Source organism: Oncorhynchus kisutch, linkage group LG29, assembly GCF_002021735.2.
Source record: "Oncorhynchus kisutch isolate 150728-3 linkage group LG29, Okis_V2, whole genome shotgun sequence".
NCBI lineage: Eukaryota > Metazoa > Chordata > Actinopteri > Salmoniformes > Salmonidae > Oncorhynchus > Oncorhynchus kisutch.
In genome coordinates, this window is record NC_034202.2 from 20,103,150 (window position 1) to 20,130,106 (window position 26,957).

The 26,957-nt window shown below is 41.7% G+C and overlaps 1 protein-coding gene across 2 annotated transcripts in view; it reads left to right on the forward strand.

Moving 5' to 3' along the window:
• LOC109874136 (regulator of G-protein signaling 3) overlaps nucleotides 1–26,957 on the forward strand; it is a 150,756-nt gene that overhangs the window by 20,986 nt on the left and 102,813 nt on the right. The gene's annotated exons all lie outside the window — the stretch shown is intronic.

Consider the following 26,957-nt stretch of genomic DNA (forward strand, 5'->3'; position numbering starts at 1 on the left):
GGTACAGAAACCTTTGTTTGCAATTACAGAGACCATACGTTTCCTGTAGTTCTTGACCAGGTTTGCACACACTGCAGCTGGGATTTTGGCCCACTCCTCCATATAGACCTTCTCCAGATCCTTCAGGTTTCGGGGCTGTCGCTGGGCAATACGGACTTTCAGCTCCCTCCAAAGATTTTCTATTGGGTTCAGGTCTGGAGACTGGCTAGGCCACTCCAGGACCTTGAGATGCTTCTTACGGAGCCACTCCTTAGTTTCCCAGGCTGTGTGTTTCGGGTCGTTGTCATGCTGGAAGTCTCAGCCACGACCCATCTTCAATGCTCTTACTGAGGGAAGGAGGTTTTTGGCCAAGATCTTGCGATACATGGCCCCATCCATCCTCCCCTCAATACGGTGCAGTCATCCTGTACCCTTTGCAGAAAAGCATTCCCAAAGAATGAATTTTCCACCTCCATGCTTCACGGTTGGGATGGTGTTCTTGGGGTTGTACTCATCCTTCTTCTTCCTCCAAACACGGCGAGTGGGGTTTAGACCAAAAAGCTATATTTTTGTCTCATCAAACCACATGACCTTCTCCCATTCCCCCTCTGGATCATCCAGATGGTCATTGGCAAACTTCAGATGGGCCTGGACATGCGCTGGCTTGAGCAGGGGGACCTTGCGTGCGCTGCAGGATTTTAATCCATGACGGAAGTAGTGTGTTACTAATGGTTTTCTTTGAGACTGTGGTCCCAGCTCTCTTCAGGTCATTGACCAGGTCCTGCCGTGTAGTTCTGGGCTGATCCCTCACCTTCCTCATGATCATTGATGCCCCACGAGGTGAGATCTTGCATGGAGCCCCAGACCGAGGGTGATTGACTGTCATCTTCAACTTCTTCCATTTTCTAATAATTGCACCAACAGTTGTTGCCTTCTCACCAAGCTGCTTGCCTATTGTCCTGTAGCCCATCCCAGCCTTGTGCAGGTCTACAATTGTATACCTGATGTCCTTACACAGCTCTCTGGTCTTGGCCATTGTGGAGAGGTTGGAGTCTGTTTGATTGAGTGTGTGGACAGGTATTTTATACAGGTAACGAGTTCAAACAGGTGCAGTTAATACAGGTAATGAGTGAAGAACAGGAGGGCTTCTTAATGAAAAACTAACAGGTCTGTGAGAGCCGGAATTCTTACTGGTTGGTAGGTGATCAAATACTTATGTCATGCAATAAAATGCAAATTAATTACTTAAAAATCATACAATGTGATTTTCTGGATTTTTGTTTTAGATTCTGTCTCTCACAGTTGAAGTGTACCTATGATAAAAATTACAGATCTCTACATGCTTTGTAAAGTAGGAAAACCTGCAAAATCAACAGTGTATCAAATACTTGTTCTCCCCACTGTATGTCTCCACATCCAGAGGAGAATATGTCCTCTCCAGGACTCAGGAGAGGGATACAGCACTTCACAAGAGACTGAAAATGCTCTAGTTTGCTTACTTACGTGTGTGTACACATGCACGCACACCTGCATGGACGCTCGCGTTCACTCCTCAAAGAATCACATACTGTATACCCAGAAAACAGGGGACGTCCTGAGGACAATTAGCAACATTCCCTTTAGGTCCCTTAAGGGTTTTGTCGCGACATTATCCCACTGATGTTCTGAGAATGTTCTAAGAACATTGTGTAATGTTCCCAGGGGAATGTTTTCTGGGGGACCTTAGCCTAGATCCCTGTACATTCCCAGGACGTCACTGAGGACCATGTCAAGACCTTTTTAGGATGTTCTCAGGACTTTCATTTTACTTGTCCTTAGGACGTTGCGAGATGGTCCAAAGGGAACGTTCTTTAGGGGACCTTTTTATAGTTCCCGGTTTGTCCCGGGGACGTTTTTAGGATGTTCTTGGGACGTTGTGTCATGGTTACCTGAAGGTCCCCTGAACGTTCTTGGGACGTTGTGTCATGGTTACCTGAAGGTCCCCTGAATGTTCTTGGGATGTTGTGTCATGGTTACCTGAAGGTCCCCTGAACGTTCTTGGGACGTTGTGTCATGGTTACCTGAAGGTCCCCTGAGCGTTCTTGGGATGTTGTGTCATGGTCCCATGGAGGTTTTAGTCACGTGATGGTCTCAGGTTTCCTAAACCATGATAAGTAAAGTAATGAAATGCTATGGGGGTTTTAGTCACGTGATGGTCTCAGGTTTCCTAAACCATGATAAGTAAAGTAATGAAATGCTATGGGGGTTTTAGTCACGTGATGGTCTCAGGTTTCCTAAACCATGATAAGTAAAGTAATGAAATGCTATGGGGGTTTTAAAATAAGTGGAGCTAAAATAGTGTAGAAAGCTTTAATCAATGACAATATGATTACATTTGACATGATCATTTAGTACCGTCTTTTCATTTTCACCCTGAGACTTGAATTCACAACCTCTGTATTTGGGGTATGCTGATCTTTCTGTAGAATTTCAGCAGTCTCCTACTGTAACACACTGCTGGGTTCGTTGTCTGAGTCAGGCGCAGGACACAGGTTTGAGGAAAAACACAAAAGTCTTTACTCAAAATATGAATACAAAAAAACCTGAAATATCTCCAACAAGGAAACATCACATATAGAAAAAACCCTCCAACACACACGGTAACACAACACAATCGCGGACCAAACAGAAAGGTAGACGAGAGGTTAAATAAGGAACATAATAAGGGAATAGAAATCAGGTGTGCGTAATCAAGACAAAACAAAAGGAAAAAGGAAACATGGATCGGTGATGACTAGAAACTCCGCCCGAACAAGGAGAGGAGCCGACCTCAGCCAAGTCGTGACACCTACACATTCATTTTAATACATCTCGTCACTTAGCAAAAAAGTGCCATCTGCACTTAGTTATCAGTTAATCGGACTATTCTCAAATGTATTGAATTGACTTATTTCCAGAATTTGAGTTTGGGTTTTCAGTATAGTTTTCTAATGTTGGTGCGGCATATTATTCTGTTTTAATGTTTCTCCTGAATCACTATGATAAATAGAATTGTTTTTCTTCAGTGTTTTTTTTTTTAACAGAGCTGAGATTTACTTTGAAGTGCAAAGAGTAGGAATAGGCTTACAGGTGAAATCAGTCATTGATACAAGTATGACAGCGTAGAAGGTAGATGCCGTGAACCAAGAGGTTGTGAGTTCATATCCCGAGTTCATATCCCGTTTTGCCCTACGACCCCCACAAGTGTCACTGGACTTGTCTGAATGTACTGTGTCCCATACAAATGAATGGAGGTATAGAGCTAGTTTAGTGCCAACAAAAATGAGGGGTTAAATATGTGTCCAAAAAAATTACATTTCCTGAGCTTTCTTATATCTCCAAGATATAGGACAGATACTTCAAAACCGTATTCCTTATGATTTAGTTTTTGTACTAAAAACTGTACTAAAATTAAAAAACAAATAGCTAAATGATCCATGGTATGACCATCTTAAAACAATTCCATATGTTAGCTTAGTACCCCCACCCGGCTTAGACTTTTAGTGGTTTTAAACAATTCACATAACTTTTTCTGGTTGTGTTGAGGAAACCATCGGAGGAGAATGATAGCTACGGTGTACGATCAAATTGGCTGCAGTTAAGGGATTCAGCTCTTTACTGGTAGTGCTATGATGTGTGTGTGTGTGTGTGTGGGGGGGGGGATATGGGATCAAAGAGGACGGAATACAAAGTCAAACTCTAGCCACATTACCTAATCAACTACTATACCTCTCCACTTACCTAAACTATCGCTGTAGCTGTTTGCATGTGTGTGTGTTTTTTTCATGTGTGTGTGTGTGTGTGTGTGTGTGTGTGTGTGTGGTCCCTGGTTGTGTAAGGTGGGTGACATAAGCAGGACAATGACAGGGATCTCAGGGCCTCAAAGAAGTGTGTGTGTGTGTGTGTGTGTGTGTGTGCAAGGAGTGGGAAGGAGTGTGACACACACATGCATGCAATCATGCATACACTCACACACAGACACACACACTCAAACACGGCGCACATACACAAACACACTCTGCACTCACACTATGCTACATATTATGCATACATACAGCTCCGACTCACATAACCTCTGAGTCACACAGTATGCTACACACACTCTTGCCGAGATAGACACACTCCTACGCCAAACTGTACACCACTGAGCAGAGGGCAATGATACACACCAGTCTCATCTAATGTGGAGGGAAGGTAAGCTAGTTTCGATCATATACGTGTTTGTTGTTTGTAAATACTCTTGTCTTAAGTCTTTTGGTTAGTATTGGCTGTGTGGGATGGTTATGCAATGATTGCTTTGTTCTGTTCTGTAGGTATTGCTTTCATGCACATTTTGGGAGCACATTGTATTAGTTTGAAAAAGAGGCAGAGGTCTTAGATTCAGTTGACTGAGTACTTTGATTCTGCAAGGGAAGAGGTGAAAACATCTACTAGCTACTTGTTGGCATTGACAGTGTTGGTTCAGACACCTCTATTATACCTCCTCTCTCTCTTGTCCGTCCTTCAGTACTTTCTCCTCCTCCCCTTCCTCTCCTCTCCTTCATCCCCATCTGTAATCTGTGATGCTGTGTGTATGACCTCTCCGTCTCCTCTACCGAGTCCAGGTCCCCTCAGACCGCATTGCCCTTCTCCCTCTGATCTAGGGGGCATCCTATTTTAGCAGCCGCTCCGAAAGGAACCAGTCTAACCCAGATTCACTTAGGAGACTGAGATGTGTGTAAGCGAGAGAAAGTGAGGGAAGGCAAGAGAGCGTTAGAGACAGAGGGATACTAGACATATTGAGAGAAGCTAATTTGAGTTATACAAATACAAGTTATCTGAATTATTCTCCCTCAAACTTGTGTGTTATGGTTCTGGACTGGGTCACCATGGGTAACCTAGCAGACCGGGTTGGGACCAGGAAGAGGTTCATCAGGGGGGCAGACTCCCTCCAGAAGCACCTGCTCTCTGACTGCACAGACGTAAGTGTATCTGGTCAACACTTCTGCTTGGGCTGTGTTCGAGACTCTAGAGTTTGTAGTGAGGAAACCGATGTTTTTTGTTGTACACTTTGGGGTTCTTTTTAGTTATTTAGACAAGATTAAAGAACCCTTTACTAAAAAAGATTCTGTATAATGTACCCAGTGAAGGCAAAGAATCTTGAACTTACAATTAACATTCCCTTTTAATTAGTTTCAGCTGTTTCGCATTGACATTTTTGTCCATATTAATGATGCTGCCGCTGCATGAGTTTGCTTGTTCAGGAACATGGCTAGCTGACGTACGATACCGTTTGCTTTCTACGGCAGGGGAAGATTGAAGTCATATTTTACAACATTGTTGCCGAGGTCTGTGTGGCAAACAGCAAGGTTTATACAAACCTGTGCTGTCGCAAACGAAATGCTAGCATGCAATAGGAAATGATGTGTATAATGAAAGCATGCACTCTTGGATAAAATAGGGGGGGGTTCTATTTAGAACCTTTTGGTCAATTCAAAATGTAACTGCCATTCCAACACCAACTGCCATAACAGCATGATGATGCCATAGTATGGTGGTTGAACTAACTTGCAAGTAACCTACCAAATAAGCACATTTCAATTCAAATATATGAAGCCAAAGTCATATGATAAACTATAGGCTCGACAAACAAAGATGAAACGTTATTAGAATTTGACCACATTTCTAAGCTAGCTGGCTAGCTAACTTAGCTAGCTAAACATAAAAAGCTAGGCTACTTTAATTCACCACTTTACAAGCTAGCCAACTAACCATTTGAAATAAACATTAGAGTGTGGAGCCAATTTAGGGGACTATGTTTCATGAAGCCATTTAAATCCTGTTGCTGACTGAGAGGAGGTACTGTATACATTATTCATAATAAATTATGTATAAAAAGCCTAGTTGATCATTAAATTACTTTTCACACATTAGCTATGTTTTGCTCAGTCTGGCAGTATGAGACTGAGCAGAACAATCAGAGGCAGAGGATCTCTCTTTCGGCTACTGCTGACAAAAACTGCATGTAAGTTGTTCTTCTACAGCATAATAATTATATGTCTGCATTGCATTTTGTCTTCATTTTGTCTGATAAACTTCTCTTCTTCTCTGGAACCAGTACCGTACCAACAACCCATACCGTACTGGCGTTAGGTAGCCCAGCGTCAAAGGAGTTGGTCCTGTGGCCGAAAGGTGGCCGGTTTGAATCCTGGGCCGGGCGCTGGGAAAAAAATGGGTGGAATTGATCTGACAACTGGAAGGCTGCTGGGTTCACATCCTCAAATAATTCACCTGCTGTTGGGCCCTTGAGCATTCCCCTTAACTTCAGAACATTCTCTCCATCCAGGGGCGCTGCACTGCAGCTTGAACCTGTGCTCGTCTCAACTGTATTATTTATTTGATTTATTTCACCTTTATTTAACCAGGTAGGCAAGTTGAGAACAAGTTCTCATTTACAATTGCGACCTGGCCAAGATAAAGCAAAGCAGTTCGACACAAACAACAACACAGAGTTACACATGGAGTAAAACAAACATACAGTCAATAATACAGTATAAACAAGTCTATATACGATGTGAGCAAATGAGGTGAGAAGGGAGGTAAAGGCAAAAAAAGGCCATAGTGGCAAAGTAAATACAATATAGCAAGTAAAACACTGGAATGGTAGATTTGCAGTGGAAGAATGTGCAAAGTAGAGATAAAAATAATGGGGTGCAAAGGAGCAAAATAAATAAATAAATAAAATAAATACAGTAGGGAAAGAGGTAGTTGTTTGGGCTAAATTATAGGTGGGCTATGTACAGGTGCAGTAATCTGTGAGCTGCTCTGTATGTGTGAGATCTGCAGTTTGGGGGGTGTTGAGAACGAAGCAGGAGAGACACTTTTGTTGTTTGCTGTAACTAATGGACAAAGTTGTATTGTAAAGATATCAGCCAGAGTTGACATGGGCCATCATTCAAACAAAGAGATGCCTCCCTGGCCACCTGTAAATATTTCCAAACTAATTTAGCAAATAATGACACTTAATGATAAGTGTACCTATGATGAAAATGTCAGGGCTCTCTCATATTTTTAAATGGGAGAACTTGCACAATTGGTGGCTGACTAAATACTTTTTTGCCCCACTGTAACTATAAACATTGGCGAGCATCCACACCAGCGGACCGTTATCGTTTATCATACGCCTGTCAATCAATGGATAAACGCATCCTACTGCACGCTGTAGGCCTATTAAATAGGAGGTAACACAGACCATTTAGTGCTTCAGGGTGTATTCCTTGTCATAGTGACAGCTGCAAATCATACTTCAATAATAATATAATTAAACATAGTTAGAAACTCATTTAAATGTAGCAATTCAACAACAAACGCTGTTTAGCCTGCACATCTTCTACATCATTGCTTGCCTCGTTGCTCAAGTGGTTTGCAAGTGATTTCCATTTTTCGAATGATTGCCAATTTCCCTTTTCGCTGTGCTCATCTGTCTGCCTTGTCCTGTGCAACCATTTGCAACGCATCAGTGCAACAATCTTAACATCACAAGACAAAGTGATCACACCAATGCACTCTCTCTCCTTAACTTTCCCTGACAGATCATTTGGCCTATTTTACATTCAGCAATTAGCTGAATTGTTTCTTATTACGAAAAGGCTATTAGGCCTAGTAAAAACAACAATTATTATTCAAAAATGAATGTCCTCAGGAACAGCTGGAAGAGAGACGCTATAGTGTAGCCGAAGTAAGAAATATTATCTAGATATTAGGCCATTCATTAGCTAAATAGTAGATCTATAAATATTTACTTGTCAAAGTGAATGAAAAAAAGTCATCATATTATGAAAGAATCAGGCTCCACAATGAATTAGTCCTACATTTTTAAACCAGAAAAGTATTTTTACCTAGGCTACACAGTGAGTACCAATTTTAGTCTAGGGCTTTAAACTGCTGTGCTGTGCGTAGGCTAAACTGAATAACCACTCAAATGTCCTGTTTTGAATGCTTCACGCTGAAATAACTGCATACAGCCTAGGCCTGATTATGCAAACATTTGAATCAGTTATGGGTCTATTCTAGACTGTTTACAAGGTCCAGAAATGCACATTAGCAGGCCAGTCATAGTGTGTATTTTTGTCAGGATGTATCCTTGTTAACAGATAGGCCTACCAACATAAAAGATGGCCTTCTCATGCACTGTTGTTCGTGGATTGTCATTCTCCCATGTCGTTCTATAATGAATGTGGCCACCAGTATGCTCACACATGGCCAGCTACTCAGGCAAGCTTACCGTAAGCTCTGCCTCCTCTACTCTCTGAGCAGCCTCTTGCAAATAAAACCAAGAACTCTTCAATAGAACATGTTTTTGATTGGTTGCGATGTTTTACCGTTGGAGGGACAGGGACATTTTGTTTCTTCGGGAAAGTGGTCCATATGATAACTCCCATTTATCATTCTCCACTCTTATTTTGTAGTTATCGTTGTAGTGCGAATGCTCCTGTTCACTTGAATTAGAATATTATTTTTTAAATTATCGTTCGAGTTATCGTCCTAGGTGTGGATGGCCTTTTAACCAATCAATTTAATTTGATATCATTAATTAATCCTACTCTGGTGCCTTAATTACAAAACATCAATCACTTCCAGACTATTGAGTCAACTGTCTTGTTTAACAAGTGCTGAATGGATGAATGAGGGAGACGTGACAGATAGAGGTAGCAGATAGTCAGAGAGATAAAGAAGGTGAGTTCAATCATAGTGTGAAACGCATTACTAAGCTGTATGACAGTGAGGGAGTCTTTACTTTAGCTTTCAGAGTGGATACTGTGCATTGTGTGATCTATTTGCTGAGAAGAAGGTCTTGTTCAGGGGGCCATTTTGAGGTGTGACGTTCATGTGCTCGGGGCTTAGCTGTGACGCTAGTTCCATCTGATGATGTCCCAAGCGCCCGACCATTGACGAAAGTTGTATTTATTTTGGTAACATGGGCTGCACGGATGTTTCCAGCTGAAAGTGTGCCTGCCTTTACGTCTGTGTGCGTGTGTGTGTGTGTGTGTGTGTGTGTGTGTGTGTGTGTGTGTGTGTGTGTGTGTGTGTGTGTGGTGTGTGTGTGTGTGTGTGTGTGTGTGTGTGTGCGTGCATGTACCGAACCAGTCAAAAGTTTGGACACACCTACTCATTCAAGGGTTTTTCTTTATTTGTACTATTTTCTACATTGTAGAAAGACCTCAAAACTATGAAATAACACATATGGAAGCCAAAGTACTAAACAAATCTAAATATATTTTATATTTGTGATTCTTCAAAGTAGCCACCCTTTGCCTTGATGACAGCTTTGCACACTCTTGGTATTCTCTCAACCAGCATCATGAGGTAGTCACCTGGAATGCATTTCAATTAACAGGTGTGCCTTGTTCAATGATAATGATAACCAAGTCCATAGTATGGCAAGAACAGCTCAAATAAGCAAAGATAAATGACAGTCCATCATTACTTTTAAGACATGCAGGTTAGTCAATACGGAAAATGTCAAGAACTTTGAAAGTTTCTTCAAGTGCAGTCGCAAAAACCATCAAGTGCTACAGTATGATGAAACTCTCTCATGAGGACCGCCACAGGAAAGGAAGACCCAGAGTTACCTCTGCTGCAGAGGATAAGTTCATTAGAGTTACCAGCCTCAGAAATAAAAGGTCAAATAAATACTTCACAGAGTTCAAGTAACAGACACATCTCAACATCAACTGTTCAGATGAGACTGCGTCAATCAGGCCTTTTTGGTCGAATTGTTGCAAAGAAACCACTACTAAAGGACACCAATAAGAAGAAGACTTGCTTGGGCCAAGAAACATGAGCAATGGACATTAGACTGGTGGAAATTTGTCCTTTGGTCTGATGAGTCCACATTTTTTGGTTCCAACCGTTGTGTCTTTGTGAGACGCAGAGTAGGTGAACGGATGATCTCTGCATGTTTAGTTCCCACCGTGAAGCATGGAGGAGGAGGTGTGGGGGTGCTTTTCTGGTGACACTCACTGATTAATTTAGAAAGCAAGGCACACTTAACCAGAATGGCTACCACAGCACTCTCCAGCTATACGCCATCCCATCTGGTTTGCGCTTAGCGGGACTATCATTTGTTTTTCAACATGACATTGACCCAAAACACACCTCCAGGCTGTTTAATGGCTATTTGACCAAGAAGGAGAGTGATGGAGTGCTGCATCAGATGACCTCGCCTCCACAATTGAGATGATTTGGGATGAGTTGGACCGCAGAGTGAAGGAAAAGCAGCCAACAAGTGCTCAGCATATGTGGGAACTCCTTCAAGACTGTTGTAGAAGCATTCCAGATGAAGGTGGTTGAGAGAATTGCCAAGAATGTACAAAGCTGTCATGAAGTTAAAGGTTGACTACTAATCTAAAATAAAATACATTTTGATTTGTTTAACACTATTTTTTTGCTTACTACCTGATTCCGTATGTGTTATTTCATAGTTTTGATGTCTTCACTATTATTCTACAATGTAGGAAATAGTAAAAAATAAAAATAATAAACTTTGAGTATGTGCGTCCAAACTTTTGACTGGTGCTGTATGTCTGTCTGCATCTATTTGAATGTGTCTATATCTGCCTGTGTGTCTGTATCTGCTGTCTCTGTGTGTGTGTGTGTGTGTGTGTTTGTGCACCTTTTTGGAACGACTCCAACGACTCAATGATGTAGAGCCTGTCATTTTCAAATGAGGGGGTCTGAGTGATATCCATCCTGGGGTCTTTGTCAGCAGATCTGCCTTCTTCATGGTGGTCATCCATAACAGGCCTGTTGCAGGGCCCACCTCCCCTGTTCTGATTGCACTGAGAACTGCTTTTACCACCCTCTCTGAGACTTTACTTGGGCTGAGACTGATGAACTGTGTGGCTTTATCACACTTTTAATATTCTGGGAGAGATAAATTCGGCAGCTCTGGCAGCGCCCATACATCTGCATGTAATGACTTAAAGACTTCACTCTCAGTGGGATGATTGCATTGAGATCTATGGCCTCGATAGCCTCCGCAGATCTAGGCTCTTAGATCAACTTAACTGCAGCCCTCTTGGGATCCTATGGTCGAAGTGTTTTAGTGCAGACTATGGGGTTTATTTGATCACCTGTCTCACCTCAATTGTCCCTTTTTTCTCAATGCTTTATTACATGGCTTGGGAAGGGGTGAGTTTAAATGACTTCAGAGTAATATTGGTGAAGGATAAACTATACTTAATTTGTATTTCGTAACAAGGACAGGGCCATGGTATTGATTTGATTATCACTTTTCTATACACTGTTTGAAATGATATCCCACCCTTACATTGTTGCTCTCTTGAGAACAAGAGAGAAAATATTTATTGCCTGGTTTCACCCAGCAAACAGGCGACGTCCTAAAGACATTAGGGGACATTCCTATTAGGTCCCTTTAAGGGTTTCTACGAGACATTATCCCACTGATGTTCTGAGAACGTTTTAGGAACATTATAAAATGACGCTCAGGATCATAGCAGGACGTTCAGTACAGTCCATTAGGGAACGTTACAAAATGCTTCCTATTTGGTTTTGATTGGATATGATCCATGGGACATTCAATGATAGTCAAGTGGACATCGCATGATGGTCCCAAGGGAACGTACTCCTGGGGACCATTGTCTAGCTCTCTGAAAGTTACCTGGACATCACTGAGGACCATGTCAAGACCTTTTTAGGATGCTCTCAGGACTTTAATTTTACTAGTCATTAGGACGTTGTGCGATAGTCCCAAGGGAACGTTCTCCTGGGGACCATTGTCTAGCTCTCTGAAAGTTACCTGGACATCACTGAGGACCATGTCAAGACCTTTTTAGGATGCTCTCAGGACTTTAATTTTACTAGTCATTAGGACGTTGTGCGATAGTCCCAAGGGAACGTTCTCCTGGGGAACATTGTCTAGCTCTCTGAAAGTTACCTGTACATCACTGAGGACGTTGTCAAGACCTTTTTAGGATGCTCTCAGGACTTTAATTTGACTAGTCATTAGGACGTTGTGCGATAGTCCCAAGGGAACGTTCTCTTTGGGACTTTGTCTAGTTCCCTGTAATTTACCAGGAGGTCCCCGAGGACGTTTTTGGACATTGTTGGGATGTTGTGTCATTGACCTCTGGAGTTTTTTTTCTCTTTCTCATTTTGTTCCAGGGACATTCCCAAAGACATTTGTAGTATGTTCTCGGACACAACGGTCCCCTGGACACAATGTCCCAAGAACGTCCTGAAAAACATCCTGGGGGACATTCCTGGAACAAAATGGGAAGTTGACAAAAACCTCCAGAGCACCATGACACAACATCCCAAGAATGGGACGTTTTTAGGGCATTCTTGGAATGTTGTGACATGGTCCCCTGGAGGGTTTTGTCTAGTTCCCAGTTTGTTATTAGGACGTTCTTGGTATGTTGTGCATGGTGCTAAAGTACTGTTGTGAGTTTGGGTGGTCCTGTCCAACTTTTCCAGAATTACAGTGTTTGAGATTAAAACAGCGGTGTTAGTTTGCTGTAGTTAAGCTCTTTGAGGGAATTGTTCAGAAATTATACATATCTTGAGGTGTTACATATCTTGAGGTGTGAAGGCCAGTCATACTCTGGAGGCCTTCATAGGCCTAGGGCTCCAGTACTGTCTCTCATTGTCAATTCGAGACCGTGGGACTATAAGGTTCTATCAGAAATGTTTGTCAACAATTAGTTATTCACATTTAATTAATTGATGTTTCGATGGTTCTTCATATGTCTGAAGTTAGATTTTTGAAAAAGCTAATTTTAAGTGGAAAAATGTAGACTAGAAACTTCTATCTGCATAAACCCAGTTGAATATGGCACTACACGGTTCTCCCTGCTATCCAATCACAAGCCTGAACAAATACAGACCTTATGGCTGAACCCAGATTGACATTTCAGAGCCACAAGGTTCTATCTGTGATTGCACCCCCCTCTCCCCTCATAAAAACTGATTTTGATACTCTGCAATTTAGGAACCTTTCAGATGAGGACCTTAATGGGTTATGAAAGGAGAATTCACTACAAAACAGTTCTGTGATCTGGGATGTGAAAACTTTGATGCTCAATATCTCAAAACTATGCTTTGCACTGTTAGAACTTTACAGTCCCCAGGACACTAAGTATGGGTAGCTGCAGCCCAATATGGCCACCAGAGTATTGGTTCGTCGGTGTGTCGAAAGGAGTGGGTGTATGGCAAGTGAATCAGCTAATTGGGCAGATTTGTTGCCACTCAAGACCGTTTTGCGTAGCTGATTGGGCTGCACAATGAGTCGATAAGCCGGCAATCAGTACACGGGTGTTTTATCGACGTGCATGCCGACCTGAGGTGTTTCCTAATGGGCAGCTGTATCACAGTCATGTCACCGGCAGGAGCTAACTTGGACATTTTTCCTCCTCCATGATTTTATTTAAAGTTAGTTAACAGCCATATAAGAAATAACTAATATTGATAACCAGCCATATAAGAAATAACTAATATTGATAACCATCTAGATGTCACCTTGATACATACATTTATATTTTAGTCATTTAGCAGAGGGTCTTATCCAGAGCAATTAAGGTTAAGTGCCTTGCTTAAGGGCATATTGACAGATTTTTCACCTAGTCTGCTCAGGGATTCGATCCAGCGGCCAGTTACTGGCCCAACGCTCTTAACCGCTAGTCTACCTGCCACCCTATACAGGTTACTACTCAATGGGTAGGGCATAAACAGCAACTACACCAGGACAGTGCCCCTTGCTCCCGCTTGCCAAGCACTATTGTCTGGCAACAGCATTGGAATAGCTACCTAGTAGCCAATATCAGGGTGACAGTCACAGAAAGTATGCACTATGATGCATGAAGTAACTGTACACCCATCATCCATACTTTTAACCCTCCCCCACAAAAGAAATCTGTTTTATAAGTGAAAATCTACAATTAAATATGACTAACACTCATCCTCTGGCTTCAAAAGAGCTTCTAGAATCAAAAGCTTCTAACTAACCTATAGCATAGCTCTTTCGACACACCCACTCCTTTCCACACACCCACAAATTTCCTTTCGACACACCCACTCCTTTCCACATGCTTACTACTTTCCTTTCGACACACCCATTTGCCCATACTCCGCTCGCCATATTGGGTTACAGCTTCCCCCTTCTCCTCTTTGTGCCAGACAGCTCTCTGCATCAAAGGAGCAGATTTTGAGCCCCAGAGCAGATTTTGAGCCCCAGAGCAGATTTTGAGCCCCCTGGTTTGACCCCCTGACCAAACATCCCCTTTTGGAACCAAAACAAAAATACATTAAAGACTGAGAATTATAATTTGATGAGAAGGAATCTATATCTCTGTTGTTTGTATGTTTCCAAAAATAAACAACTTTTGGTTTAGTCTGAAATGTTATTTTATATATATATATTTTTAAATTTGAGTCATTTGATCATGTGTTGGAATCTAATGTACTGTATGCTTCCCAAAGCTGATAAGGGCTCAATTTTGAAGGGAATAAGCACCCAAACTAGTTTCACCTTGATTCTATAAGAGTGGTTACCTTAGGGACCAACTTCTGCAGATGCTCGAGATCAAGGTCAGCCATTTCTAGCCTCAGAGAGAGAGAGAGAGAGAGAGAGAGAGAGAGAGAGAGAGATAGAGAGAGAGAGAGAGAGAGAGAGAGAGAGAGAGAGAGAGAGAGAGAGAGAGAGAGAGAGAGAGAGAGAGAGAGAGAGAGAGAGAGAGAGAGAGAGAGAGAGAGAGAGAGAGAGAGAGAGAGAGAGAGAGGAGAGAGAGAGAGAGAGAGAGAGAGAGAGAGAGAGAGAGAGAGGAGAGAGAGAGAGAGAGAGAGAGAGAGAGAGAGAGAGAGAGAGAGAGAGAGAGAGAGAGAGAGAGAGAGAGAGAGAGAGAGAGAGAGAGAGAGAGAGAGAGAGAGAGAGAGAGAGAGAGAGAGAGAGAGAGAGAGAGAGAGAGAGAGAGAGAGAGAGAGAGAGAGAGAGAGAGAGAGAGAGAGAGAGAGAGAGAGAGAGAGAGAGAGAGAGAGAGAGAGAGAGAGAGAGAGAGAGAGAGAGAGAGAGAGAGAGAGAGAGAGAGAGAGAGAGAGAGAGAGAGAGTCAGAGTCATTTTATATGCCACTACAAATGCCCCATACAGTATAAAAGAAGGACTTCAGAATATCCAGTTATATGTACTACATTTTCAATCTCTGGGCTCTGTGCTTCTATGTGGTGATCTCAATGTCACGACTGCCGTTGAGGTGGACTATATAGACACAGAGGGAAACACCAATCTATTTTGAAAGACATCTCCTTAATCCAAAAATCCCTATTCAGAGAAAGAGTTATGGTTGTGTGGTTTACCAAATGGGGAGAACGCTACATCAGCTCTGCAAAGGTCTGAATCTACAGTTTATATTGTTAATGGTAGGAGGTGACCCTCTTGGCAGATTCGCATATCAAATACAATTTTATTTGTCACATGTGCCGAACAAAACTGGTGGAGACTTTGCTGTGAAATGCTTGCTTACAAGTTTTTCCCAACAATGCAGAGTTTAAAAATAATAATTCAAATCAATTGTAAGACCAGAGGAATTTAATAAAATACACAAGAATGGAGCTACTGTATACTCAGATCAATGCGTAGAGGTACGAGATATTTCAGGTAGAATGAAGGCAAGGTACTGTAAAGTGACTAGGCATCAGGATAGATAATGTTAAGAGCAAAATAAAGAACAGAGTAGCAGCAGAAAATTATTTGTATGTGTGTGTGTGTGTATAGTTCCTTCAGAAAGTATTCACACCCCTTGACTTTTTCCACATTTTGTTGTGTTAGAGCCTGAATTTACAATGGAGTAAATTTAGATTTGTTTGTCACTGGCCTACACACAATACCCCATAATGTCAAAGTGGAATTATGTTTATTTTTTATTTTCTACAAATTAATTAAAAATCAGTCAATAAGTATTCAACCCCTTTATTATGGCAAGCACACATAAGTTCAGGAGTACACATTTGCTTAAGAAGTTGCATGGATTGACTCTGTGTGCAATAATAGTGTTTGACATGATTTTGAATGACTACCTCATCTCTGTACCCCACACACAATTACATACAATTATTTGTAAGGTCCCTCAGTCGAGAAGTGGTTTTCCAGTGCCTCACAATTGGTAAAAATTCAAAAAGCAGACATTGAATATCCTGTTGAGCATGGCGAAGTTATAAATTACACTTTGGATGGTGTATCAATAAACCCAGTCACTACAAATATACAAGCATCCATTCTAACTCAGTTGCCGGAGAGGAAGGAAACCAATGAGGGATTTCACCATGAGGCCAATAGTGACTTTAAACCGTTCCATAATTTAATGGTTGTGATAGAGAGAACTGAGGATGGAAAACATTGTAGTTACTCCACAATACTAACCTAATTGACAGAGGGAAAGAAGGAAACCTAAAATATTCCAAAACATACACTAAAGTAATGCTGCAAATAAATTGCACAGCAAAGAACTTTTTGTCCTGAATACAAAGTGTTATGTTTGGGGCAAATCCAGTACAACACATTACTGAGTACAACTCTCCATATTTTCAAGCATAGTGGTAGCTGCATCATGTTATGGGTATACTTGTAATCATTAAGGACTGGGGAGTTTTTCAGAATAAAAAATAAACCGAATAGAGCTAAGCACAGGCCAAATTCTAGAGGAAAGCTGGTCTACTTTCCACCAGATACTGGGAGAATAATTCACCACCAGAACAATAACCTAAAACACAAGGCCAAATACACACTAGAGTTGCTTACCAAGAAGACAGTGAATGTTCCTGAGTGGCCGACATAGAGTTTTGACTTAAATCTACTTGGAAATCTATGGCTAAACCTGAAAATGATTGTCTAGTTGTCTAGCAATGATCAATAACCAATTTGACAGCTTTTTAATCCAGGCTGTGACACTACAAAATGTATGGATAAATCAAGGGGTATGAATACTTTCTGAAGGTACTGTATGTGTTTTTGTGTTGTGTCGGTGTGTGTGTGTTAGGAGTGTGTGTGCGTTTGTAGTGTGTGTGAATGTGTGTGGGTTTTGTGTGGGAGTGTGTACTGTATATGGAACAGCTCTGTGCTAGGAGACAGTGTGGTGGATTACTCTATAACCTTCATCCCATTTGATCGTGTTAATGCCTTTACATTCATGCCACAACTAGCCCTGTCATACCACTGCCACATCACCCTTTATCTTAAAGGAAATATGGAGTCAACTACAATCCCAAACCAGGAACCATACCTATTCAATCTCCCATTTACAAATGGAAAAATACCAGTACACAGCACATGAGACAGCATTAAACAGCAAATAAATTGATAATACGCTGAACTGCTTTCAGCAGGTAACATTTTGCTTTTGGAAAGAAAACAATTTTGCCACATATGAATTATATTGTACAAACTGGTAACATAATCATATACAAACAAAGTGCCCAAAGAGAAATGGTTTGGCAGTGAATGTATTACTGCCAGGAAAACTGTCAAACGTCTAATGAGGTTGAAAAAAGGCAATAAATCTAAACATGTTTTGGAACTTTGGTGCAAAGCTTCATACCTCACATAATAATAAGAACATTCCATTTGAAATGGCAACATTTTCAAAAACTACTAAAGCTGTATGAAAATACAGAATGCCAGAAATTAACCGAGACTCAGACAAAATGAGTTAATGAATTACAACATTTAAAGACCAATGAAACCCATTAGATAAACCCATCACAATAACAGAGCTGAAAAAGAAAATCAAAGCCCTCAGTACAGTAAAGCCCCTGGGCCAGAAAATATCTGCACTGAGATGTTGAAGAGACAGCAGCCCTAAGCTGCAGGATGCCATATTCAACACTCTTCAACCTAGTGTTGAATGTAGATTATTTTCCAGTAATATGGAACAAAGACACGTAAACCGGGCACCGAAGCTCTGAGGAGCGTGACACCTGCTGACACATGGATGGAGATAACGTGAGTGTTTCTTAAAGCTGAACTCTGATTGGTTGTTGAGCAGCCATTTTTAGATGTGATGGGATATTTTTGCCCTCAGAATAGCCTCAATTTGTCGGGCCATGGACTCTACAAGGAGTTGAAACCATTCCACAGGGATGTTGGCCCATGTTGACTCCAATGCTTCCCACAGTTGTGTCAAGTTGGCTGGATGTTTTTTGGGTGGTGGACCCTTCTTGATACACACTGGAAACTTGAAAACCCCAACAGTGTTGCAGTTCTTGACACACTCAAACTGGTGCACCTGGCACCTACTACCATACTTCGTTGAAAGGCACTTAAATCATTTGTCTTGCCCATTCACCCTCTGAATGGCACATATACACAATCCATGTCTCAATTGTCTCAAGGCTTAAATCCATTTCAACCAGTGTAGATGAAGGGGAGGAGACAGGTTAAATAAGGATTATTAAGGGATATATGTATCTGTGTTGGGAGAAATGTTGGGTTATCTGATTTACAGCAGTACAGAATCTTTGGGGAGAATTAAACTTGGTTAAAGCTTATCTAGTGTCTGTGAGTTATTTACTCTAAAAAATAACAACCTAACAATAGTGACCAAAAATAGTGTTAATCAAATCGAAATATCTCTTGAAGGCCAAATAGCCTTGCCCCTAAAATCACAAAATTCCATCCCTGCTTCTGACATACTGTACATGCTTCTGCAAAACAAAACGGAATTGCTGTACAGATAGTAAGTGTATATAAATGTCGATCCAACCTGTTAGGCAGATCTAGCTATTTGCCCAACTCTCGTCAAGTATTTTAACTCCTATACCTTTACCTAAATGTCCATTTGCACACACACACCCACCATCAAGTGATAAGAGCAAACAAGACAGAATTCAATGAATGGCCACTGACCTGCCTTGGAGTGGCTAAAAAAACACACAGCATTTCCCTTTAATCAAATTGATTAAATTGCTGCCTGGTTGGAGCCTTCCCCCTGAGTCATCTGGCAGATAAGTCTTGAGAAGATCTTTGGCCTCCTGTCCACACTACTCACCTTAGTTTGCACTACGCCAGCACACTCAGTGTGTACTATGCAGGGATAAACTTAATAGATTCTAGATATACAATGCTCTGGAGAACCTTTTACAATAGGGAGATGCATGGCAGAGATGGCACCCCTATCAGCCTGCCAGAGGGCATGGCAGTCTAGCATGCCAACAAGAGAGGAAACATAGGTCACTGTGTAAATGCTGATAACAAGCAAATGTCTCCTGAGTGCTACAAATCTGCTGTTCATTGTGATTTAAGCAAAGCAATGGCACCATTCGAAAAGGGTTAATGGCTTTGCAATAAGGGGTTGAATTGTGATAAATTGCTGAAGGTGGACGTGTTCCCATTAGTCCTATCCTAGTGTGACTGATGCACACTAATGATTAGCGCTATTCTGACTCGCCCATGATAATTGTAAGTATATGCGTTCTGTGTGCCGGGGTACATTGAAGATCAGTTCTGCTTCTCCCTTGGCACGACTTCCTAGGATTTCCCAGTAAGCTTGACGTCTGTAAATGAACACAAAACCTTAGCTTGTAAAGGCAACGCCCCTCATTTGACTGCCAATGAGACATACTTGGCAGGCGAGACAGAAGAGCACTAATCACTACACTTTTAGAAAAAAGGTGCTATATAAAAAAAAGAAAGGGGGATACCTTGTCAGTTGTAAAACTGAATGCATTCAAGTGAAATGTGTCTTCCCAACCCCTCTAAATCAGTGGTCTGGGGTGCTGCCTTAATCGACATCCACAGTGCACGGGGAACAGTGGGTTAACTGCCTTGCTCAGTGGCAGAACAACAGATTTTTGCCTTGTTAGCTTGGCGATTCGATCCAGCAACCTTTTGGTTACTGGCCCAACACTTCTACCCGCCAGGCTACCTGCCACCCCCACCTATCTAGAACCAAAAAGGGTTCTTCAGGCTGTCCCCATAGGTTAACCATTTGAAGAACCCTTTTTGGGTTCCATGTAGAACCTTTTCCACATAGGGTTCTACATGGAACCCAACACAGTTTAACCTGGAACCAAAAAAGGTTCTACCTGGAACCAGAAATGGTGCCCCTATGGCGACAGACACCGGTCAAACTAGATTCTATAGACACTGAGTGTTCAAAGCATTAAGAACACCTCCTCTTTTCATTACATAGACTGACCAGGTGAATCCAGGTGAAAGCTATGATCCCTTGTTGATGTCAACCTGTTAAGACACTCCTCCTTCTCTCCAATCCTTACATCTTATGGTTCTACAGGAAAAGAGTGACAGGATACTGAACCCTTATTACTCCCTTCAGGGGATCTGACCTCACCTCCTGAACTCACCTAATCCACAGATGTCCATCTGTCTTTCCTGTATCAACACGGTGCTCTCCTCCCGTCCCCCAACACATTCCAACGCCATCTGGCTTTCTACAGAGAACCATTAACTTCTGACATAAAACCAAGTCTCTTTCACTCCTAGTATTATATGCTTCTTCTCTATCATTTATTTAATATCTCAATGTTCAAAATGTCGAATCCAACACTATGTACATGATTCCATATGTGTTTTTTCATAGTTTTGATGTCTTCAATATTATTCTACAATGTATAAAATGTCAAAATAAAGAAAAACCCTTGAATGAATAGGTATGTCCAAACTTTTGACAGGTACTGTAAGTATTCAGTCCATTTAATCAGTACTTTGTTGAAGCCCCCTTGGCAGTGCTTACAGCCTCGAGTCTACAAGCTTGGCACACCTGTATTTGGGGAGATTCTCCCATTCTTCTCTACATATTCTCTTAAGCTCTGTCAGGTTGGATGGGGAGCGTTGCGGCACAGCTATTTTCAGGTCTCTCCAGGGATGTTTGATCGGGTTCAAGTCTGGGCTCTGGCTGGGCCACTCAAGGACATTCAGAGACCTGTCCCGAAGCCACTCCTACATTGTCTTGGCTGTGTGCTTAGGGTTGTTGTCCTGTTGACAGGTGAACCTTTGCTCCAGTCTGAGGTCCTGAGCACTCTGGAGCAGGTTTTCTTCAAGGATCGCTCTGTACTTTGCTCCATTCATCTTTTCCTGACTATTCTCCCAGTCCCTGCCACTGAAAAACATCCCCACAGCATGATGCTGCCTCCACCATGCTTCACTGTAGGGATGGTGCCAGGTTTCCTCCAGACATGACATTTGGAATTTAGTTTAATCTTGGTTTCATCAGACCAGAGAATCTTGTTTCTAATGGTCTGAGAGTCCTTTAGGTGCCTTTTAGAAAACTCCAAGTGGGCTGTCATGTGCCTTTAACCGAGGAGTGGCTTCCGTCTGGCCACTCTACCATAAAGGCCTGATTGGTGGAGTGCTACAGAGATGGTTGTCCCTCTAGAAGGTTTTCCCATCTCCACAGAGGAATTCTAAAGCTCTGTGAGAGTGACTATCGGGTTCTTGGTCACCTCTCTGCTCTAGGAATAGTCTTGGTGGTTCCAAACTTATTCCATTTAAGATTGATGGAGGTCACTGTGTTCTTGGGGACCTTCAATGCTGCAGACATTTTTTGGTACCCTTCCCCAGATCTGTGCCTTGACACAATCCTGTCGCGGAGCTCTGACATGCACTGTCAACTGTGGGACATTATATAGATGGGTGTGTGCCTTTCGAATCATGTCCAATCAATTTAATTTACCACAGGTGGACTCCAGTCAAGTTGTAGAAACATCTGAAAGATGATCAATGGAAACAGGATGCACCTGACCTCAATTTTGTGTCTCATATTAAAGGGTCTGTATACTTATGTAAATAAGGTATTTCTGTTTTTATTTGCAAACAATTCAAAAAACATTTTTCACTTTGTTATTATGGGGTATTGTGTGTAGATTGCTGAGGATTTGTTTTTGATTTAATCAATTTTAGGGTAAGGCTGTAAAGTAACAAAATGTGGAAACGTCAAGGAGTCTGAATACTTTCAGAAGGTACAGTACATAACGCCAATCATGTTTGACAAATATAGTGTAGGATAATTAATATTAATGTCTAAGGGCGTCACTCTGGGGGGTTGTATGTGTTTGGGTTTGTATGAGAATTATGCTTATTTGCAACAAAACAAACGGTCAAAATATATAAATAATAAGGAATACGTTTTTGAAGTGTCTGTCCTATATCTAGGAGATATAAGAAAGCTCCCTCACAACAGATGTTTTTTTCAGGAGGTCTCATGGTCTGCCAAACACCGCTGTAGCTCGGCCACCTTCCACCGCAGATACGGAAGGTCGACATAGGTCGATTGAACAGATAGCATATGAACCTTCTCACAATAAAAATGATTTAATTCAGCTTCTATAGCGCTTTTCATTACAGAAAGAATCTCAAAGCGCTTGAAAAGAAAAATAAGATCATATATACAGTGGGGCAAAAAAGTATTTAGTCAGCCACCAATTGTGCAAGTTCTCCCACTTAAAAAGATGAGAGAGGCCTGTAATCTTCATCATAGGTACATTTCAACTATGACAGACAAAATGAGAAAAAAAATCCAGAAAATCACATTGTAGGATTTTTTATGAATTTATTTACAAATTATGGTGGAAAATAAGTATTTGGTCACCTACAAACAAGCAAGATTTCTGGCTCTCACAGACCTGTAACTTCTTCTTTAAGAGGCTCCTCTGTCCTCCACTCATTACCTGTATTAATGGCACCTGTTTGAACTTGTTATCAGTATAAAAGACACCTATCCACAACCTCAAACAGTCACACTCCAAACACCACTATGGCCAAGACCAAAGAGCTGTCAAAGGACACCAGAAACAAAATTGTAGACCTGCACCAGGCTGGGAAGACTGAATCTGCAATAGGTAAGCAGCTTAGTTTGAATAAATCAACTGTGGGAGCAATTATTAGGAAATGGAAGACAAAACCACTGATAATCTCCCTCGATCTGGGGCTCCACGCAAGATCTCACACCCTGGGGTCAAAATAATCACAAGAACGGTGAGCAAAAATCCCAGAACCACATGGGGGGAGCCTAGTGAATGACCTGCAGAGAGCTGGGACCAAAGTAACAAAGCCTACCATATCAGTAACACACTACGCCGCCAGGGACTCAAATCCTGAAGTGCCAGACGTGTCCCCCTGCTTAAGCCAGTACATGTCCAGGCCCGTCTGAAGTTTGCTAGAGAGCATTTGGATGATCCAGAAGAAGGTTGGGAGAATGTCATATGGTCAGATGAAACCAAAATAGAACTTTGTTGGTAAAAACTCAACTCGTCGTGTTTGGAGGACAAAGAATGTTGAGTTGCATCCAAAGAACACCATACCTACTGTGAAGTATGGGGGTGGAAACATCATGCTTTGGGGCTGTTTTTCTGCAAAGGGACCAGGACGACTGATCCGTGTAAAGGAAAGAATGAATGGGGCCATGTATCGTGAGATTTTGAGTGAAAACCTCCTTCCATCAGCAAGGGCATTGAAGATGAAACGTGGCTGGGTCTTTAGCAGCATGACAATGATCCCAAACACACTGCCCGGGCAACGAAGGAGTGGCTTCGTAAGAAGCATTTCAAGGTCCTGGAGTGGCCTAGCCAGTCTCCAGATCTCAACCCTATAGAAAATCTTTGGAGGTAGTTGAAAGTCCGTGTTGCCCAGCAACAGCCCCAAAACATCACTGCTCTAGAGGAGATCTGCATGGAGGAATGGGCCAAAATACCAGCAACAGTGTGTGAAAACCTTGTGAAGACTTACAGAAATTTTTTGACCTCTGTCATTGCCAACAAAGGGTAAAAAAAAGTATTGAGATAAACTTTTGTTATTGACCAAATACTTATTTTCCACCAATTTGCAAATAAATTCATTAAAAATCCTACAATGTGATTTTCAGGATTTTTTTTCTACTCATTTTGTCTGTCATAGTTGAAGTGTACCTATGATGAAAATTACAGGTCTCTCTCATCCTTTTAAGTGGGAGAACTTGCACAATTGGTGGCTGACTAAATACTTTTTTGCCCCACTGTATATGTAGCTACATAAGAAAGAGTAGGTCAGGACGACGACAATTGTCAGCTAGAGTTGAACGTTTTGGGTGTTTCAATGGGGTGACAGTTGAGAAGGATCCACGTAGCTTGAGGGAGGGGTTTGTCAACAGGGGGAGATGAGCAGGTCCTCCGGTGGCAGGCACAGTTCACTCTCCATTCAATGCGTGTCACCTGCACTTCGCTGTCCCTGCCGTCTGACTACCTTGTACGAGATAAAGTTTGTTGTTAAGTTCGCACTCACTCAATGATGTCTGCCTGCGCAAGACTTCAGAGGAATCTTCAGACTGAGCAATGAATTCATCACTGCCAGCTCACCATCCATTGCAGTCCTTTTCATGGTTCCGATCAAAACACACTAGCTAACTGACTAGATAGCTTGCTAGCATTGATATCTAGCTATGTTGAAAGAGCTGATTCGCCATCAAATTCAAAGGCAGGAAACACATAGGTAACCCCATCTTTTGTCTAACTTATTTTGCTATTCAGTGTCAAAAGGAAAACATTCAATCAAAAACAAATAAAAAACATGAAATATTTACAAAATGTACAGGAGAGCTCAGCCTAGGAGACCTCAAGGTGCCATTGCAAAATGTGTAGAATAGCAGAAAATTATCTATAAAACTGCACACTCTGCCTGGAAACATGGAGGAGGGCCCCGCGCAACTGTGTTACGCCGCTGGTACCACTACAGTGACAAGCGTTTGTAACCCTGGCCAGGGGTCTCAGGAGGGGAGCCCCAGGGCAGTTACCAGATGCACTTATGGAGGAGCAACATGACCTTAACATGGAGGTCCCTACTGACTGGATACTCTGGAATCTGTGTGAACTTGATGAATCTGTTGTCATTCTCCAGGGATTCTAAGTTTGTGGACAGAAGATCAGGTTCTGTCCAAGTTGTTGTCTTTTCACTCAGTCTGGAATCTTCATTTTTAAGGTCATTTTCCATTGCAGGGGACCGAGATTGAATGTTTTAAAGACACTTTGTGACACATGTTTTGTAAAAGCACTACAAATTATTTTGGACTTTTGGAAAAACGTAAAACCCTTTCCTGCTGTCAAATTACCTGGTGGCCTCATGGGTGGAACATTATTCACTATTTTCATAATTTCATTTTTATTAATTATATAAAGTGTAATATTGGAATGCAAACTCAAAATTGAATACATTTCAACTCTGTCTTCTTTTTTTTAAGCTCATAACCATGTGTGTGAGGTGTGTACTTTGGTTTCAAAGTAGATTTGTTTAAGACTACCAAGAAACTGTCACGGTTTTCTGTATGTGAAAGAGAGTCAGACCAAAATGCGGCGTGGTTATTGCGATCGATGTTTAAAGAAACAAAGTAAACACAAATCAAATACAAAAACAATAAACGTAACACGAAAACCCGAAACAGCCTAATACTGGTGCAAAGTAACACAGAGACAGAACAAGGACAATCACCCACAAAACCCAACACCAAACAGGCTACCTAAATTTGGTTCCCAATCAGAGACAATGACGAACACCTGCCTCTGATTGAGAACCATATCAGGCCAAACATAGAACTAGACAAACTAGACATGAAACATAGAATGCCCACTCAGCTCACACCCTGACCAACCAAAACATAGAAACATACAAAGCAAACTATGGTCAGGGTGTGACAGAAACACTGTGACCCTGACTTAGCCTGCTGCAGTAAAAGGTTAAACAAATCTCGCAATGTCAGGGGAGTCTGGCTTTGACAGTGAAAAAAACATCTTCCTGTAGTCCCGAACACATCAGGCTGCATTACTATATCGGACAATGAAAAAGTCCTGAAAACAAAGGCTTTCCTACAAGAAAAGCAAACATGTCCAAACTTCAATGGACAGTGGTGAAGGGCAGGGGACCGCTTAACAACAGATGCCGTGACATGGAAGCGAGCTAGCGAGCATCAAGATGCGTCGCAGACAAGGACAGCGTTAGCTCCAAGAAAATCGTTCAGGATTCCGGTCGATCTCTGAGGACATCCAGAAAATGGAAAAAGCTCCCAAAATAACCCACGCTGTTGACGACGTCTTGGCACGAAGCAAAAACATCAGAGAGAAGAAAGCAGATAGAGTGAATGGAACAAATAAACAGCTAAGTGTCGAAATGTTTTGTATTTTATGTTGTGTTCACTTCAGGGAATGAATATGACTGAAATGATCTTACCTGAGCCAGGCATCCATCTGGGAGAGTTTGGTTCTCTGTCAAGCTGGACAGAAACGTTTTTCTTCCTCTCATAGAGGTTCTGAGTAGACTGCGTAAACAACAGTTTGTGGTTGTATGTTCAGTATCCTCGGAATAGTGTGTGTGTGTGTGTGTGGTGTTTTGGAATGATTTCAAGTGTTTCACAGAAAAACACACACGGGTGACTTAACAGCTCACAATGCATTGCCACTATTCATGGCCACAGGCAGTGCCAAAAGTGTGTCCCCTACAACATGTCTTTGTACAGATCCACTGTAGTTAATATACGAGGTTACAGAGTTGAGTATACCTAGTTTATATACTGTACGCCCACACACACCACTTAAACACACCAGCATAAATGTTAACCTTGAACCACAGAGGTCTTTTTTTAAGATGTTTCCTCAGTCTGATTGTAATTTTCATTCAGCCCATTGACTCCATCAATAGCTCCATCCCCGCAGCATTAGCAAGAAATCACATCCATTGCAAATATGCGTAAAATCCCATTAGTCTCTTCCTCTGATGTTTTCTGAGCTTCTCCTTTGAACAGACTTTACACGTCGATATCCCTTTCGACTTGCAGTTAACTACGGGACATTCAATTCTACCCTCCAGAACATTAATAAAAGCGATGGATTGACTTATGTTCTTTCTTTGGGGGGCACCCAACTTGAAGTCTTAATCAGTTTGACCGGAGATCTGTTTCACTTGAAGTGAGCAAATCACATGATCTAAGTCTGGCTC